We start from the raw sequence: 6,602 nt of genomic DNA, 5'->3' as shown, positions 1-6,602 counted from the left end.
AAACCTGCTGCCAGTGCCGCCATGCTTTGGGAGCCACCTGCCACCTCCTGCTGCTGCTCAGGCAGCCTGTCTCGGGTGTTGCTTCAGTCATGGCTCACCCCACCCCCTCATTACGAGCTGTGATGCGGGTGCTTAATTACAGCTGTCTTCCCAGCTTTGGGGCTCCTCCAAGCCACCGGCTCTGCCTTGTGCATGCCAAAGAACATGACCCCCACCTTCGCTTCTGGCAGCCATCTTTGTCCCAACCCAGAATTCCCATCCCAGACATTTTTCCTCCCTGCAGATGATATCTGCCTGCTTGACTTTCCGGTTTGGAGATTCAGCTGCTGAACTGAAATTTCAGCCTTGTTTATTTCCTGAACTGTTCACAGGGAAACATTTCAGCAGCCTAGCCTAAACTTCATGATGGATTCTGGAAGTCTGCCACAGGGCTTCAGTTGAGCAATGCTGTTCCTTATTCCCCACCCAACTTAATGGTCCTGATGTTGCTCTGTGTCCTACTCAAGAGGAAGTAGCCTGCCCTGAAATCTTTTATGAGTCACAGAATGTTTGGGAGATTCCTAAGTCCAGTCATTCCACCAATGATTATGGTCCTTGGCCAATGTTCTCCTCGATTTCCCCCTTCTGCATCCTCCTCCACCTCCATCACCACACGTGGACACTTCCAGCTCCCTTCCTCTTCTTTGGAAGGCTTCTCCTTCTGTGCTAACTGCAATTGCAACCCAACTTCCTTCTCTCTCTCTCTCTCTCTCTCTCTCTCTCTCTCTCCTTGGCAGGTGGCCAACTACCTGAGGCTGTTCTCTTATACTCCTCCTCCTGCAAGTGCTCGGATGTACAGAGCGGCCCTTAGACGATACCTTCGCGGCATATCAAAGCTCGCTGGAGGCTAGGGTTGCCAACTCTGGCTGAAGAAATTCCTGGATATTTTTTTCAATCTGAGATTGAATTTCTACATGTGGCTTTACCTGTCTAAATTCAGAGAGCCAATTTCACCTCTTTAATTCACCTTTACTGTTTAACCCAAACTTGAAAAAACAGACTTTTGGATGGCAGAGAGCACACACACCCTTTTTAATTTTGTTTATTTTATATAATTTTGTTCTTTTTGTGTTTTCTTCTCTCAGTGTATTTTCTTTCTCCATGTCATTTTGTTGTCAGTCTGTGTGTGTGTGTATACAGCAGGGTCATCCAAGGTGGAATGGTCAAAGCTGAGACACCAAGATGCATCCAAACTCGGAGGAAGGCCATGGTAACCCACCTCTGAATACCTCTTACCACAAAAACCCTATGAACAGAGTATCCAAAATGCAACACGAGATAGTGCTGGAAGATGAGACCCCCAGGTCAGAAGGCACTCACTGAGCTCCTGGGGAAGAACAAAGGACAAGTACGAGTAGCGCTGTGACTAATGATGCCACTGGATCAAAGCCAAAAGGAAGCCCAGAGGCTGATGTGCACAGATGCGAAAGGAGAGTCCAGAGTTGTACGACGCACACAATAGGAACATGGAATGTGAGAAGCATGAACCAGGGAAAGCTAGAAATTGTCAAGCAAGAAATGGAACACATCAGCATTACAATACTTGGTGTGAGTGAACTAAAATGGACGGGAATGGGACATTTTCAATCAGGCAACTACAAAATATTTTATGCAGGAAATGAGAAATTAAGAAGCAACGGGGTTGCTTTAATAGTGAGAAGTGATGTAGCAAAAGCTACAACGCAAGGTCTGAGCGAGTGATATCAATGAGATTAATTGGGAAACCTATTAAGATAACCATCATGCAAGTCTACGCTCCAACATCAAACGCAGAAGAAGAGGAATTGGAGAGATTCTACACAGCAGTACAGGAGGAAATTGATCACACACCAAAACAAGATATGATGATAATCATGGGGGACTGGAATGCAAAAGTGGGGAACAGAGAACTAGGAATTGTGGGGAAATGGAGCTTAGGTGACAGAAATGAAGCAGGAGAAAGACTTATTGAATTCTGTGAAGCCAGTGATTTGTTTCTTGCCAACACATTTTTTGAGCAGCCAAAAAGGTACTCTATGAACATGGCTGATTTTTAATTAATTTCATCAGATTACGAGAACTCTGTCAGAAAAAGGTCCAAAAAGGGTCTGGGTTTTTTTTCTCTCTTTTTACACTTTGAACTCTCGATTCTCTCTGACTGTTTTGTGTATTGCCATGAAAATTTGTTGTTGTTGTTGATATGTGCCTTCAAGTCGATTACGACTTTTGGTGACCCTATAAATCAGTGACCTCCAAAAGCATCTGTTGTGAACCACCCTGTTCAGATCTTGTAAGTGTAGGCTGCTGAGAAGTCTATGTGTCTGGTTTTCCAGAAAGACATTGGAATGGGTTAACACTGTGCAGAGAGTGCCCAAGGTCAGCACGCAGCTGGCAAGAATGAAACAGACATAAAAGCCTTGAAAGAGAAACTGCAAGGTGTGGGGGTGTTCGGTGTTAGGACAGCTAGGAAAGTAATTCGTGTTTGTACCTCTATCAGAAAATCCTGTCAGTAAAAGACTCTTAACTAGTAACTGTGTCTGTGGATATCTTTCGGCTGGATCTATTACTACTGGTCTCTAGGTGGGCACACGCTTGGCACACACACTGACAATACACCGCTGCAACAGGGGTTATGGGCCCAGCCTAGAGGGCCAAGGAACCCAGCCTACGGTCCAAGCAACCCAGCCTGGCTGCTCAAGCTACCCAGCAGCAGAGAGCCGAGGAAGAGTGCTTATTCGTGGAAATCGGAGAAGGAATAGTGTTTAGCAGTGTTCAGAAGCATGGCAGTTTCACTTTCAGCCGGGATGCCTTTGGAAAGGCTTACTGAACGAAACTATTCCAGTTGGCGTCTAAGGATGCAAGCGTTCCTTACCAAGGAAGATTTATGGCAGGTGATTGTGACCGACCCACCGGCGGATCCGCAACCGGCTCCGTGGATTCGAATGGATGAAAGAGCGAAGGCGTTAATCATCTTGGCTGTTGATGAGTCTCAGTTGTTGTTTATTCAAGATAAGCCGACAGCTAGGCTTATAAGGACTGCATTAAATGAAGTGCATGTGAGACAAACAGCAAGCAGCAAAATTCACTTAGCACGTAGACTCTATCAGATGAAGCTGATTGAGGACAGGACGATGTCCGCCCATCTATTGGAAATAAAGAAGCTGTTTGCAGAGCTGCAAGAAAGGCATGTGGTGCACACACAGTTGCAGCAAGTGTACATCATACTCTCTTCATTGAATTCGTCTTGGGATCTGATCATCAGCTCGTTGGAAGCTATGCCAGATGATGGTCTGACAGTCGAATATGTCTCGGGCAAGCTGCTCCAAGAGTGGGAGAGACGGAAGGAAACGGCCGAAGGAAGGGAGAGAACTGAGAAAAGAGAATGCAGAAAGCCAAACTTCAAAGACACAGAAGCAAGATCATTTGGACTAAAAGCCTGTTACTTTTGTGGTTCTACTACTCATCTACAAAGAGACTGTGAAGCGAAGCGAAAAGGACGAGGCAGGAAGCCGTCGTGTGTGCAGCTGGTGAGTGCTGACAACTGCAAAACTAAAAGCAGCAAAGACAGAGACAGTACTGTATGGGTTGTTGACTCAGGGGCTACCCACAGTATGGTGAAGGACATAACTTTATTCAAAACTACACTTCCCACGACAGAGGATGTTGTGCTTGCGGATGGCACGCACAAACAGGTATTGGGGAGGGGAACTGTAAAGTTAAGTGTGTTAAACACCATTATGACTGATGTATTGTATGTACCAAGCTTAGAATGTAATGTCTTGTCTGTTAAGAAACTGAATGCAATGGGATATGTTGTCACATTTAGACAAGGAACATGTGAGATACAGAGAGGGGACAAACTCTGTATGAAGGGGTATCTCAGGAATTCACTGTTTTACATGCAATTCAAACCTACAGGGTGTGCTACTGTGAGTGCAAACAAGAAGCCTCATGACAGATGCATACATCAATGGCATAGAAAACTAGGACACGCTAGTTTTGGTATGATCATGAAAACACCCAGTAACAGTTTGGATGTGACACTAAAAGAGTGCAATCAGTATGTGGAATGTGATGTATGTAATCAAACCAAAGCCACAGTTGCTCCCATATGTAAAGAGGCAGAGGGTAGCACAAACGCACCATATCAAATGATTCATGTTGACCTTGCAGGACCGTTTCAAAGGTCACAAGGTGGTGCCAAGTATTTTCTGGTGATTGTAGACGACTATACCAGGTTTTGCACCATATATCTGTTACATGCAAAAGACAAAGCAGAGGGGAAACTGAAACAGTTTGTGAAAAAGGTTGAAGTGCAACATGGTGTGACAATCCAAAGAATACGCTCTGACCAGGGGGGAGAGTTCACTGGTAAATCATTAGCGCAGTATTTGTCAAAGAAAGGAATAGAACAGAATTTCACTGCACCGTTTTCTCCGTTTCAGAATGGGATAGCGGAGAGAAAAAATAGAACACTTCAGGATGCAACTAGAGCCATGTTGAGGGACTCTGAGTTACCAAATGCGTTTTGGGGAGAGTTCCTGTTGTATGCCAATTACATCCAAAACAGGCTGTATCATAGGGCAATTCAAATGACACCATATGAAAAGCTCAATGGGAAGAAACCTAAACTGCAGCACATTGTAAGATTTGGAGCAAAGTGCTGGGTGCACGTTCCCAAGGGAAAACGGCATGGGAAGCTAGCACACAGAGCACAGAAAGGGAATGTGCTGGGATTCCAAAATGCATATTATCGTGTCTGGATTCCAAATCAGAGCAGGGTGGTACTTAGCAGAAGCATAAAAGTCAATGATCAGGATTGGGATAACATTGAATATGTTGAATTAGACAATTCAAGTGAACGTGATGTAAACACAGAACATGAGATAAAACAGGAGGAAGAGGAACATAATAATAATAATAATAAAATTTTATTTGTGAGTCGCCTATCTGGCCGAATTAACGGCCACTCTAGGCGACGTACATTAACACAATAAAATAAAAATACAATATAAAACCAATACAACCATACTCAATAATTAAACTAATCACCCCTCTTACATTTAAGCAACAGCGTTAAAAACTAACCCACCCCAGCGATCCCATAGGTCTGCCTGAACAGCCATGTCTTGAAGGCTCGGCGGAAACCTATCAAGGAGAGGGCATGGCGAAGGTCAAAAGGAAGGGAATTCCAGAGGGTGGGAGCCACAATCGAAAATGCCCTCTCTCTGGTCCGCACCAGCCTAGCTGTTTTAGCTGGTGGGACCGAGAGAAGGTCTTGTGTGGCTGATCTTGTCAGGCGACATAATTGGTGATGCTGGAGGCGCTCCTTCAGATAAACTGGGCCGAAATCGTATAGGGCTTTAAAGGTCAACACCAGCACCTTGAATTGGGCCCGGTAAACAACTGGTAACCAGTGTAGATCTACTAACACCAGAGTGATATGATATGAACAACCTCTTGCTGGAGCGGATGAGAGAGGCACAGAGGAAACAGAGCCTCAGGTAACATTAAGACACTCTGAAAGAGCAAATCTAGGAAAACCTCCTGAAAGGTTTCAAATTGGCACAGTATCAAGCCGGGAAACAAACAGGTACACAGATATGGATGATGGTGAAACACTGTACCTAGATCGTGTTAAATATGACTGCAGAACAGAATGTAATTGTGAAAACCAATGAAATGTATGTATTCATGTCTTTATGGAAAAGGTGGGAACTGGACTTCCCGGAAGATTGCTCCGCCTGTGGCTGCCTCTGAGATGAGCTCTGTCTCAGAGGAAGCTTTTTTCAGTTTAAAATCAGTCAAAAGGGAACTTTGACTGGTGTAAATGTTCTCCCAGGCAAGGGTGAACCGAATAGATTATCCACAGAAACTTCGTTGGGCTGTCAGTGGCTGGAATTGATCAGGAATTCCCTGGGAAAGGAAGGCATACCTAGCAGCCGAGGACGGAGTTAGGACTTCCAGCAAGCTGGGCTGAAAAAAAGCGAGACGTTTTTTCTTTTAAACGATCCACAACGGGCGAGCTTTCTTCTGTCTAATCTTATCATTTGGCTTAAATTACTACAGTAAAAGAGATTTGTTTAAGAATCAGCAATTAAGATACCCGGGTGAGTTACACTTCTCTCTTTTATACAAGGAATTAAGGAGGAGGAAAGAAAATTTAAAAAGCTTATCTTATTTTTTATGGCAAAAAGCAGGCCTGAATTTGGAAACTATAAAGATTAAAACGGATGAGGGGCAACTTCCCGGAAGAGAAAATCTGATTTAGATGATTGTTTGATTGATATATGTCTGGGACTACTTTTTCTTGGACTACTTTCTTTAGACGAATCTGCTGTTCGTGTATTTTACTAATTGTTCGGCGCTGTGAACCAAATTTGTTTTGCATTCTTGGACGTGCGGGAGATAAGAACTGTGCTGGCCAGATGTCAACAGGCCTGGAATATTAACTCCCTTATTGCTGGAAAAAGAAGCAAATTACTCTTTGCTTGGGAATTGTGGCTATATTGGAAATTTGAAGGGGTTTTTTTTTTTTCGGCTTTAAGAATGACAATCAAAGAAGTGGCAGAGACCCTGGATGT

Source organism: Rhineura floridana, chromosome 6, assembly GCF_030035675.1.
Source record: "Rhineura floridana isolate rRhiFlo1 chromosome 6, rRhiFlo1.hap2, whole genome shotgun sequence".
NCBI classification, from domain to species: domain Eukaryota; kingdom Metazoa; phylum Chordata; class Lepidosauria; order Squamata; family Rhineuridae; genus Rhineura; species Rhineura floridana.
The sequence above is the reverse complement of the archived record's forward strand: the minus strand, read 5'-3'. Positions refer to the sequence as shown.